The sequence below is a fragment of the Mastigoproctus giganteus genome, chromosome 7 (assembly GCF_048544385.1).
Source record: "Mastigoproctus giganteus isolate SK-2022 chromosome 7, ASM4854438v1, whole genome shotgun sequence".
Taxonomy (NCBI): Eukaryota; Metazoa; Arthropoda; class Arachnida; order Uropygi; family Thelyphonidae; genus Mastigoproctus; species Mastigoproctus giganteus.
The window spans coordinates 220,875,968-220,889,661 of record NC_143581.1 but is presented as its reverse complement, the minus strand read 5'-3'; the positions used below and the strand labels follow the sequence as shown (position 1 = coordinate 220,889,661).

The 13,694-nt window shown below is 36.5% G+C and overlaps 1 protein-coding gene across 2 annotated transcripts in view; it reads right to left on the bottom strand.

Moving 5' to 3' along the window:
- Positions 1-13,694, bottom strand: part of LOC150083707 (protein TFG-like) — a 68,757-nt gene that overhangs the window by 14,774 nt on the left and 40,289 nt on the right. The window lies entirely within an intron of this gene.

Below are 13,694 nucleotides of genomic sequence, written 5' to 3'. Positions count from 1 at the left end.
TCAGTATAGAAATTGCAAACTGATTTTAACACCAACCATAACTTGTAACAGTGACTGCATATGTATATATATATATATATATACACTTATTTCTCATTAGCTTTTTTCTTGGTCAACAATACCATATTTATATATACATAAAACAACTCTCTTCTCTCTTTAAAGATCTCTTAAAAAAAAACAAACAAACAAAAAAAAATAGTTATTACAGGACAGAACAATCTCATAACCATATAATACAAATGTATAGCTTTTCCTGCAGAGCAATGAGCCTTGGGAAAATTCATTGTAGATGTCCCCATCACAATGACTGTTTCTGGGTCATAATCAACATAGCGTTCACCTTCAGTAACAATATATAAAAATTCATTACTTTCAACTCAAAAATGTTCAAAAAGATTTTTAACTCAAGTGATGGTGGTGTTCCAAGGGTAGCAAAGGAGGCTGAGGAGAACCTGATAGAATGCTAATTTTCTACATTTAAAAAAAGCAGTTTAGGGTTTTTTTTGTTTTTTTTTTTTTATTCTGCTTGGACAATACCAATATTTCACCTTTTCTTAATGTATTTCAATACTTTAAGGAAAAATTAAATATTAAAAAAAAAAATTGATTTTTTTTTACTACTTTTCAAAAAAATAAAATATTCTGTTGAAGGGGAAAGAAACCCCCCCATTTCAGTCATAATATATGAACACAAATCTATTACTCTTCTAATCTCCCACTTAAAAGAAAAAGTTAAAAGCGAGCAAAATTTCTGCTTATTATATATATATATATATATATAAATTTTGTACTATTCGGTTACTTCCATTTTCAGATTTACTCAAAATTAGTATGCTGTGAAGCAGGCAAAATTTGAAAAATTACACATTTTGCTACCTACAGGGTAGTAATACATCTTGAGGGAATATATGTTCATATTTTTGTCCTGCTTGCTCAAAACCAACAACACATCTTTCAAAAAGAACTTGTTTAATACTGAAAACATTTATAGAAGTAGTGAGAGAAAAACAAGCAGTAACCTTAACTGCAATCAAATGTCACATTTTGAAATTCAATTTTGTAGCAAAGTGCTTTGTCACTCTGACTTTCCAAATACAGTTGGACCTCTATATAACGAAATGGATCGTTCGCTTGAAAAAATTTATTAAACAGAAATTTCGTTATAAAGAAATATGACCTTTTCAACAAAGAATGAAAAATACTGCAATTGAACATTCAGAAATATAGTTAAAGATAGGAAATAAATCAGAAACGAGTGGGAATGAATAAATTTAACATTTTACGACAATTAATTTATTAATACATATTAAGAAATAAGCAGAATATATTAGTACACTTAAGAATTATTTTGTAAAAAAATTTTTTTTTTTCGTACACTGGATTTTACTGTACATCATTCATAAAAATGTGCACATTTGTTTAAACACTCAAATATATTTTGTGGCACATTTTCTTCACACTGAAAGCTTTGATGCGAAGTTTCAAATGCTGCCAACATTTCATGTTTAATATTGTTCAATATTTCAGGTTTAATATTGCCCTCATGTTCATCCAACTCATTGTCGATATTTTCACTAGTTCTTTAAATATCCTCCAAAATGTTGGAGTGGCTCGGATATTCAGCTACTATGACATCATTATCAACTACTAAAAATTCATCAAAAATAATTTCTCCACTGATGAAACTTCTCGCTTGGAGTTCTTCCCAAGGTTGCTCAATATACTGTAGTTCATCCCTCTCATCACTGTTAATTGGCGTTTTAGCAAAACCTGCTTTTGCGAAACAATTCTTAATCATTGTTTCTGTCATATCTTGACTCCACACTTTCTCCAACTCTGATATGCACAATCCACAAATCTATAGTTTGGTTGCTTTCTATTTTCAGTATAATTTTTTTTTTTAGTATGCACCTTTTGGTGGTGCATTTTTAAATTCTTAATATTTGGAGGGAAGTCAACAATCTTGACACTTGTAAGTTTCGAAATTAACGAGCAAAGGTTGGCAAAGTTGTCAATAATCAACACGATTTTTCTATTTTCTTTCATCATCATTTTATTGAAATTTAACATCCACCGTTCAAAAATTTCACTTGTCATCCAAGATTTTTTTTGTTGTAGTCCAACACTAACGACTTTACGCCTTTGAAACATCGGGGTTGTTTACTTTTGCCTATTACCAAAAGCTTCAGTTTTTCATTACTAGCAATATTTGTGCCAACCAAGACATTCTCTCACTATTTTACCACCTAAACAACATTTATCACCTTTAAGTGTCTTGTTTGGAAAACATTTAAAAAATAGACCTGTTTCATCAATGTTGAATGTCTTTGGGCTCGTAGTCCTCCATAACTTTTTTTCAAAACTGTTTCTTTCCAGTGGCTACAGTCTTCTTCGATTACAACTCCACTTTCACCAGAAATAGCTTTTTCGAATAAGCCATGGCACTTTTTAAATTTGTCCAGCCAACTAGAACTGGCTTGGAATGTTTTATGCCTCAGAAAAGATGTGTACTCCACAGCCTTTTCTTTTATTAATGGCCCTGATATCGGCATGTTTTGATCTCAATTCAACTTTACCCACTTAAAACTGACTTCAGGTATAATCTTTCGCATGCTTCCAACTGGGTCCCATATCCTCAAACAGTTTCAGAATCAAAACACGATTTTTCACAGAATGGTTCACACTACTGGCAGGGATACCAAATTCAAAGCGATTCCTTTTTTCTCTCCCTTTTTAATGGGGTGATCTACACTATTAAGCACTTCCACTTTTTCCACTACACTTAAGGATTTCCTCTTAGACATTGTAAGGTTGCTTGAACAGCAGCTAAAACAAAACTGATTTAGGGACCACCTGTACCTGCCATGTAAACAGAGATAGGTGAAATTTAGTGAAAGTGTGGATTACTCATTTCTGCCAAACAACAGATGAATTTCCAGGATAAAGGAAAATCACTCTCTCCTAATTTCTAATAGGGTGCTTACAGTGGAAAACAGGTTGACTAGAGCCAATGCCGGCGTCTGGAATATGCCTTAATCTTTGGCAATGGCTGTGTACACACAGTAATTAACCAACACAACTTCTCTGTACAGCAGAGGTGGCTGTATCACTGCCACCACTAAATAGTGGAATGTTTTAGCTCTTAATTCCTGCTTTCTACAGCTCTATTGCCTAAAGGCCAGAGGTGCGAACAATGCATACCCAGGTATCTCGAAATCACTTCATTATATGGAAATTTTCTTCATTATACGGAAACTATTTTCAATGTAATGACCAAGTTGAAATCAAAAAAATTTGCTATGTGGAAGTTCGTTAAAGAGAGGTCTGACTGTAATCGAAAAGGCAATGGCAACTTCTCATGCTCAATACTCTGAGAAAACTGGAAATTTTTTCTGTAAGACAGACAAACATTTCAGTTTTTATCACTGATTAACAGTTACTGCTGGATTTATTTTGGAGATGCATCTGTCAGGTATCTCACAGACATCGCTGCAGTTAACCTAAAAAGTTTTAGGTTTTTTTGAATTTTGATTGGAGAATATTAACATTGAATGTTTTCTGAATGGACTGCAACTGTATATAACTTCTTTATTTTTTTAATAAATAAATACAGTGGCCACAACATCCAATGGTAATTCATTCCACAAAACCTACTGTAAGCTGAAACCAATAATATATCGAATTCCTGTAATTTGTTCTTGACACATGACCCCAACAACACAAAATATTATACTTGATTTTTATATTAAAAATGTGCATTTTATAAAGACTATTTAATAAATATTTATAAAAAATGTTAAAATAAAATAAAAAAGAAATTAGCATTTATCTTAGCTGAAGTGCAGGCCTGATGAAATCTATGTTGGCATAGTGGTGGTGATGGTGGAGGGAGTAGATGGATCAGGCATCAGGTGTCTTTTCAGTCTTTTGCTGCTACTAGCAAAGAAAGTGTCCAAAGTGGGCTGTTTTTGACAACTTTTTTTCTGAAGTAAGAAATAACAATCTTCAATTTTACACATCAGGAATTCAGTGATTTCAATGTTGGGGTGTTTTTTTACCACTTCTCTTAAATACTGACAACAAGAAAAGAGTCTTCATCTTGGTGTCTTCTTCCTCTTTTCCACCAGGTCACATTCCATAATTTTCTCCAACTCTTCTAGCTCCTCTATTGTTAGCTCATGCCCACGAATGTAAAAAATCCACATCCTCTTTGTCAACTTCCAGACCCACTGATTCAACAAGAGTGATGATTTCATTTGTCAAAGCACCATTATCTTCAAATCCGTCAAAAGTTATTGATGATTAAAGGCCACGTTTTTCCAATGGTTGAAGAAGAGGAGTGATGTTGGGTGATAAAAAATTTACTTGAACAAAGTCAAATTGTGCCTCAAGAGATTGAGCAATGTCTAGATCAGGGTTTCCCAACCTTTTTTGACTCGCGAACCCCTTCCAACATAATATTTTTATTGCAAACCCCTAAGCCTATATTCTCTGAAATCGTATAATAGTACTGAAACTGAATTTTTATTATAAAATATTTCCAGTACTAGTTTTTATAAGTGATATTACGTATTAATATAAAATTATTAAGTACCTGTATATAACAATGGTCTTTGAGAATGAAAAAAATTTAGCATGGAAAACATTTAACATGATATGCTGTAAGATAGTAAACTGATTATAAGGAATTATAGATGTGGTTTCTTTCGTTGGCAATGCTTTACTTCATATTTTATTTTACTTTATTCTATCTTTGTTTATTATTAATTATAATTTTTTATAACCCTTTTACCACAGCCCACAATAAACCTGACTGCTCTGTACAATCAGAAGGTCCAAGTTATTTGAGTAATAATTGTTATTTACTACTTTTCTTTTTTTTTTTTTGGGAAAATGTACATATCTATAGCCTATAAAATGATGCATTTGCACTAACCTACATGTTATATCAATAGCTTATGAGCAATTACGAGGACACCAATAATGATCAGCAGACATCTATTATCGACACACAAAATTATGTACATTTTTACAAATGAATGAGCATTTCGTCTCATTCAAAAAATTTACAAGGTTTCTCTCTTCCTCCTTTTCCAATGAAACACACTTACACCAATGAGCCAAAACATTAATATGATGTTGGTCCTCCATGTGCAGCCAAAACAGCTCGTATCTGGTGAGGCACGGATGCTACAAGATTTAAATGTCTTGTGGTATCTGGTACGAACACATAACCAGCAGATCCTTTAACTCCTGTAAGGTCTGCGGTTGAGACGACATAGATCGGAGTTGCTGTTCCAACACAAACCACAGATGCTTGATGTCTGGGGAATTTGGAGGCCAGGGCAATACACGGAAGTCTTCCTCATGTTCCGCGAACAAGTCTCGAACAATCCGGGCGGTGTGGCATGGTGCATTATCCTGCTGAAAGACTGCACCACCAGAGGGGAAGACTGTTGCCATGAAAGGGTGTATGCGGTCAGCAATGATGTTTAGGTAAAAGGTGTAAGGTATATTGGTGTCTAACGATTATGAGATTTCTCCCATCTCCGTGAGTGAGCTTTGTATCGGGTCAGAGATTTTGAGGTGTGTGGGTCATGTGCTATGTGCTATGTAGTGTGTTGAACAGTTTGTTCATCCGGTCAATTAGCCGCCGCGCCCCTAGTGGGACCCGATGTTACCACACTTTGCTTCTGGGAGGCTGACCAGGTGTACCACTGTTTCTAAAGTACCCTGGCAGGTCCTGCCACCTACTTTCCTGGGATTTCAGTAGCTAGGACCTAAATAAATGTATAGGTAGGTGGTAGACATCAGAGTGCCCAGCACATGGATGACTGGACTCAGGGTATCCCAGCAGAACATCACCCAAAGCATGGCACCACCACCGCCCACTAGCTTGTAAAATGGATTACGAATCCAGTTTAGATTTATATATATATTTCCCCCCCCCCCTCTTTTTTTTATGAAAACCCCAAACGAGAGGTATTAGAACCTATAGTGCTTAGTACTGTGCTTGGGTTGGAGGTTGAGAAGACAAGAGAAGATATTTGTTTTACCATTATTGTACAGGTATGGCAATAGGCTCTTGTATGCCTGAGGCTTTTTCCCTAAATATACCTGACTATTTTTTAAACTGATTATGTGCATTCAGTGCACATTTTCTAAAGTAATCTTGTTTGAAATGTTATGAATACATGCAGAAATAAATAAAAAATAATAAAATGAAATCACCAAAATATTTGAGACAATTCTTTGAAATTTTCTCAAGCACTGTTGCACTGAATTCTCATTTTACAGTCTCAAGCATGTTATACCTTACTGTTATATCATTGTTCAGGGATGGAACTGCTAATCACTAAACACAAGTTAATTCTCTAATGTATATATAGTAAACCCTCATTAAACCACACTAATAGTCGCTGAGAGGTGTCTGTTTTAATGAAAGTCTGTATTATATGAAATATGCTTTGTAATGTGGGTAAAGCTTATTTAAACAACATAATGTTCGTGGATAACAGTAAAAACATGTAGTGTATGTATGTATGTACACACTTTAATGTAAATACACACTGTATTTACATTAAAAATACATAATGTCTATAATCACTTAGAACAGGATTGCACTGGTTCATTCATCTTCACTTACATCACTTGCCACATTCACTGGTTTGAAAAAATTACATCTTTTTTTGTGATTGCAGTTTATTTCTTTTACTACCAATTCACATAGGTGTCTTAAGTGTTCATAATAGGCAGATACGTTTTCATTTGTTGATTGTACAACATACTGAATTATGAAGTTAAAGTGGTCTTTCACTTCGCTTACCTTAATTTTTGCTGAGAGTTGTTGCTCACTTCATCTTCTTCCTCATCTGAACTTTCTGCTGCTCCCATTACACTATCTGCGATCTCCTGTTCGGTCATGATGTGGTAGCCAGGATCATCTTCATCATCTTCCATCCATGGCTCTATCTCCTCTAAGGACACAGCTTTTTCCTCTCCTCGTTGTAGTCTCTCATGAAAGTCTTCTGTCTCACAACCATCTGTTTCTGGATTAGCCTCTTCATCTAAGAGAAGTTTTTTCCATGAATTCGCCAAAGTTTTTGAATTGATTTATTTTGCAGCATCAGCAAAGTTGTAAATCATAGATCTTACATTGTGTGACTTTAAATTTTTCAATGTCTGTTGTCCTCTTCTGTCTTCTTCACCAACTAGTGGCTCCTCGACTTCTAGGACTTCACTCAAAAACTTACGAATTTCACTTTTTTTCTTTTTTAATGACCGACACGCTTTGTTTCGCGATGCCGTACTCAAGACAGATGCTGGGCACTGAAGCTCCTTTTTCAAGCTTTTCTATCACTGATAGTTTATCATGAAGAGAAAGCATTTTATGCTTACACTTCTGTCCTACACTAGGCTTACTTAAAGACATTGTTTAATTGCACAGGAGAAATGACAAAAGAAAGAAGTGTGTAACTGCGGAGCAAACAACAAACAATTGTCTGAACTGCAGCCTGGAACCAGGTTGTTGGTGCAGCGTGAGTCATCATGGCCCAATGACCTCGGACACAATACATATGACCTTTGAGCCCGATTGTCGTTTGATTTTTACACTTTAAAATTTTTTAGAGCTGTCCAGATTTACGGATTAATGAGGGTTTACTGTATATATATATATATATGTGCACACATGGACATCTATGGCTGTCTTGAGCTATGCATAGTATGTGCTTCATGGTTCTAACCTTTCAGTCTGCCTTGAGCTTCACTGTCTGGTCTCTAGTTGGCTTTAAACCAGAGCTGAGACAGTTTAATTGTAATTGCTGTTCACAAGGGTCTGATCTGATTCATTCTTCTCTCCTTAGAATTCACATGTGCGAAAATTCCTTGTCCCTGCTATTTGCTAGCACTAAAAATTTCAAATATTTTTAGTTATTACGTTTATGATTATAATCAGCCTATAGTTTAAAGCAGGAGTGGGCAACCTTCATCCTGCAGGAAAACTCCAGTGCACACTAGTTTTCAAAACATTAGCATAGGCACATGATGCAAGAAAGCAAGCTTATATCGCATCAGCCAAAAAAAAAAAAAAAAAAAAAAACCCCTTTTATTTCACCCACCAACTCGCTGCAAATGTTCGTTTGGTTCTGCCTTGAATCTATTTAAGCTATGAACTTCTAGACAAATGGAAGTTTGTTCCAGCAATCAACCACCCGCTGGCTAAAGGCAAGCTTCCGCACATACATCCTACAACTGTCAATCTGAATTTATGCACTCTCAGGTGATTATTCTGAGCAAGAGGTGGAATCCCATCAGCATTGAGCATGCTCAAACCATTCAAGGCTTTATACACCTCAATCAGATCACCTCGCATGTGCCTAGTCTCCAGACACTGTAATTTGCAAAACTTTAGCCTTTCTTCGTAAGAGCAACCCTTTGTTCCATTCACTAATCTTGTTGCCCTTCTCTGTACTCGTTCCAACAGATCTACATCCTTCTTAAAATGAGGCCTCCAGACCTGTATACAGTACTGAAGGTGTGGCCTGACCATTGCCTTATACAAGGGGACAATCACCTCCTTATCCCCGCTAGAAAAATTCCTGTATATCATTGACAAGACACCATGAGCTACTCTTGCAGACTGTCTGCACTGCTCAGAAAACTTCATATCTTCCTGCACAATTAACCCATGTTCTTTTCATTCTCTACCACTGTCAGTGTAGTACTACACAGTTGATACGTTACTCTGGGGTTACTGCATCCCATATGCAGTACTTTACATTTGTCAATGTTAAACTTCAGTTGCCACCTCTCAGCCCATCTGCTCAACTTTTCTAGATCCTGTTGCAGCAGCGTACTGTCATTAGTGTCATTAACAACTCTGCCGACCTTCGTATCATCTGCAAACTTGGACATTAAGCCTGATATACCATCATCAATATCTAATGAATACAGAAAACAACGATGGACGCAACACTGAACCCCTGGGGACTCCACTAATAACTTTAGTCCACGAAGAGCAGCATCTATTGATTACCACTCTGTCTTCTCCCACTCAACCATCCCTTTATCTCTCCAATTTATACAGCAGTCTTCCATGTGCAACAGGTATCAAAAGCTTTCCTGAAATACAACTATATGATATCAAAATTATTTTTGGCATTCAGTTCCTTTGTGACCACATCATAGTATCCAATCAAATTGGTCAGACAAGACTTCCCCTTTAACAAACTCATGCTGTGTCTGAATTATTGCTGCAGCCTTGTCTAGATGATCCTGCAGTGCTTCTTTAACCAGTGCCTCCATTAATTTCCCTGGAACAAAAGTTAAACTAACAGGTCTGTAAATTCTTGTGTTACCCTTTGATCCTCCTTCATGAATTGTGAGCAAATTTGCACATGGGTACCTCCCCCGAGTCCAAGGAAGCTCTCATAATTATGGCTAAGGTATGCTTACTTCCTTTGCTGCCTTATTTAATATAACTGGTAATACAGTAGACTCTCGATTTTCCGGGATAGATGATAAAAAAACAAATCCCGGATAAACGACTTCCCGGTTAATCCAAAAATACGGGAGTCCCCAACATGCGTAAGATACGTTCCAGGACTTCTTACTTCGAGTTTTACATAACTCTGAAATGACTAGTAACATATTGTTACTATATTATTATTGACAAATCTGAATTCAGCGTGATAGTTGTTAATGTTTGACCATTTTCATACATTCTTATTAGTTTATTTTTCTGATCCAAATCGATCATGTTCCTTTTGTTGGTAGATTTACTAGTAGCATTGTCACTTATTCTCTTAGTCGGCACCGCGATAACAGTCAAAACGAAATTTTACTAAAGCACATTTCTGGAGGTTAACAAAATACAATAAAAACAATTTGCACTTTCCGTTTTATTGGTCATTTCTGTTAGTGCAATCTATTATAAACGGGTAGTAAACTCGATCTTATTGCATTTGCGATGATACCGATAGCTGGAATTCTGTGGGTTTTTACGTTATTATGGTGAAGTGTGTGTCCCCTTCACTGAAATTTTCAGTCATATATATATATATATATATATAAAAAAAAAATCATAAATATTTGTAAGAATCTCATTTTTTCCTATTTTTTTGCTTGTTGCTCCGATCTCACTTGTGCAATTTGTGCATGCCATGATCGTCGTTATTGATTGCTTATTTTTTTCTTGTTGTTTTAAATTTTACAATTCTAAAAATAAAAAAAAATTGAGTGAAAACAAATTTACATAAATCTGTAATTGCGTAAGTCGGGGATTTACTGAATCGAAAAATGTTCAACAACGTATGTAAAAAATATGGCGATAGATAAAACAACTTATCCAATACGCGTGTCCAATATGATGCTTCCCTTTATTTTTTGCGATGTCGATTTTAAATCGAATAGCTTCCCTTTATTTTTTGCAATGTTGCGTATGGATCGGTCTCCAACATTATAATGGTTCTTTAGATTTAACAGATGCACCATTTTCAAACTTTTGAATAATTTCAAGTTTTTCTTTAACTGAAAGCGCAACTCTTTTGCGTTTACCCATCATTTTCGCGATTTCTGTACAAAAAAAATTACTATAAAAAAGTCTTTTCACGGTGCAATGGAACACAACAATCAACAAAACGCACTAAAAAAAACTAAATTTTAGTTTAGTTTTTTTTAGTGCGTTTTGTTGATTGTTGTGTGAATTGTTTGTTGATTGTTGTGAAATACTAAAACTAAACGTTTGGTATTTTTTTGAGCTGCGGGTATGAAGACAGCGGGGGTTGGCAAGATAATAGGCACATTAATCTCCCAATGACTTATAATGCCGCTTCTTGTCGCTTATTTACGACTTGCAAAATATACGTGTTTATACCTATTCTATTCATTTTTTTTTTTTTTTTTTTTTTTATGAGAACCCCAAACACGAGAGGTATTAGAACCTATAGTACTTAGTACCATGCTTGGGTTGGAGGTTGAGAAGACGAAAGAAGATATTTGTTGACATTGGACTTGAACTTCTGTAGATTGTAATTTTCAGGAAATATGTATGAAGGAAGGTTGTTCCAGAAAACGGCAGTTGAATGAATAAATGAGGAAGATGAAAAGTTGGTTCTGTGGGTTTGAAGTTGGACAGTAAATGGATGTTGGCTGGTGGCGGCACGTGTTCGGACTGTTTTGAAAGAGAGAGCGGGAATTATAGAAGCCAATTCAGAAGAACAGTGCCCATGGAAGTATCTGTAGAAGAGGCATGCAGCAGAAACAGTACGTCTATGAGAAAGCGAGTGGAGAGACTCTGTTAGAGATGAATCATTAATTAACCTAACTGCCCTCTTCTGAATGGAATCAAGAAGCCTGAGAGAGGTTTTGGGGGCACCACCCCAGATGTGGGAACAATATTCCATGGCAGGGCGGATTTGAGATTTATACAGAGTGAGCAGCTGTTTGGAAGAAAAGTAACGCCGAGAGCGAAAGAGAAAACCAAGTTTTTTAGATGCAGAGGAAGCAATATTTGTAATGTGCTTGTGCCAAGAGAGATTAGAAGTCAGGGTAATCCCCAAAAGAGATATATCATTTTGCCTAGAAATCGGAGTGTCACTAAAGATAAGTATAGGAGCAGAACAATCCTTTTTGCGAGATATAAGACAAGACTGAGTTTTAGAAGGGTTGAAATCAACTAAGTTGTCTTTGCCCCACTGGAGAATTACCTGAAGATCAGCATTTAAGGAATTGGCAGCAGATTTTCGAGAACTTGAAGCTGATTGAGCAGGACAAGGTTTCTCAAAATGGAAAGTTGAATGCAATGTGCTATCATCGGCAAAACTATGGATAGGATTTCCAGTCAATGGAAGAAGGTCATTGATATACAAGAGGAAAAGAGTGGGGGAAAGAACTGAACCTTGGGGGACACCAGCATTAGTGGAGAAGTTAGAAGACAGAGAGCCATCTACCATTACCCTCAGTGAGCGATCAGAGAGAAAACTGGATAACCAATTACTAAAAACAGTTGGCAAACCATGAGATGGAAGCTTGTTTAGAAGACCTTTATGCCAAACACGATCAAAAGCCTTTGAGATGTCAAGAGCAACTACTTGTGTTTCACCGAACTTTTCCAATGAATTTGTCCATAAATGGGTAACATAAGCCAGAATATCACCAGTGGATGGACACTGACGGAATCCATACTGGCGATCGTTGATCAGACGGAAGGTTTCTAGGTAGTTTAAGAGTTGGCAGTTAATTGAGTTCTCCATTACTTTAGAAAGAGTAGAAGTAATTGCAATGGGACAATAATTGGATGGGAGGGATTTGTCATTCTTTTTAGGAACTGGCTGGATATGAGCAAATTTCCAAGCAGAAGGAAAAACACCTTTGGAATAAGAAAGTGAAAATAGGCAGCAAAGAACAGGAGTAAATTCAGGAGCACAGGTTTTGAGAACAAGTGGAGAAATACAATCAGGGCCTGGAGCTTTCTTAGCATCAAGATTCGTCAAAATCCTTTTGACGGAAGACCACAGGAGGCATTGAATGGAGTGTTGGTAATGGTGGGAGGTGTTTTACCAAGATCATTAATACATGAGTTGAAAGAAAAATGGGATGCTAGCAGGTCAACTTTATCCTTGGCCAAAGTGACAACAGAACCATCTGGTTTTGATAGAGGTGGGCAAAAGATGCGGCCAATAGCTTTGGCAAGAGACTAGGATGCTCGGCTACCATTAGGGCAAAATGTTTTCTACTCTTAGCCTGTTCAAAATATAGTTTGGACTGATTAATAACTGCTTCACAATAGTTGAGCTTTGATGTAGGCAGAAAATGAAACTGAAGAATTGGAAACAAGCCAATTACAATATGCAACATTTTTTTCCTGAATGGCCTTAGTAGATTTATTGAAAAACCAAGGTTTAGATAAGGGACGAGATTTTAAAGTGGAGTGTGGGATAAAGGATTCCATTCCTACAAGAATAATTTCAGTGACACAATTTGAGCAAACGTTGACATCAGAAATTTTGAAACAGTAGTCCGACCAAGGAAAAGAAAAGAAATCTCGCAGGTCATCCCATTTTGCATTCTTGTAATGGCAAACAAAATGAGGTTGGAAATAGCCATGAGATAAAGGCTCCATTGGAGAAGAGACATATATTTGTGAAATGAACTAGGACTTGTTTGGGAGGTTTAGATCTTTTCGCAGATAAGCTTACTCTATTAGTTTGACAATTCATGGTGTATAAAAAAAGTAGGGGGGGAGGACATGCTGTACGAAGTAATGAAATTATTGGATATGGAGTACACATGTAAGAATATACCCAGATCCTTGACATAACGTGGCCTCAGCAATGCCCCCTGCATACACACTACTCAGACTCCCTCCAGTCACTATCTGGCAGAGTAGAGGTAGCAAGATTATATACTAGCTGATCCGGAGGCCTCCTAAAGAGTTACCAATAGGTTCGGTCCGGTGTACTAGCAGCCGGCCTGCGAACACCGTTTTAGAGCTGTACCCTCAAAATGTAAGGAAGATATTGGATCTCGCCATGATGCCCATCATAACCTCAAAAGTCACCAGTTATATTGCATGATGGGGAAGGGTTGACTGGAACTTAGCTCTGGAGACTAAACACGGGTTTCACCACTTCAAGCCTCCAATAAGCAACATGGTGGTATTGCATCGGTTGATGAGAGTCATCTACCAC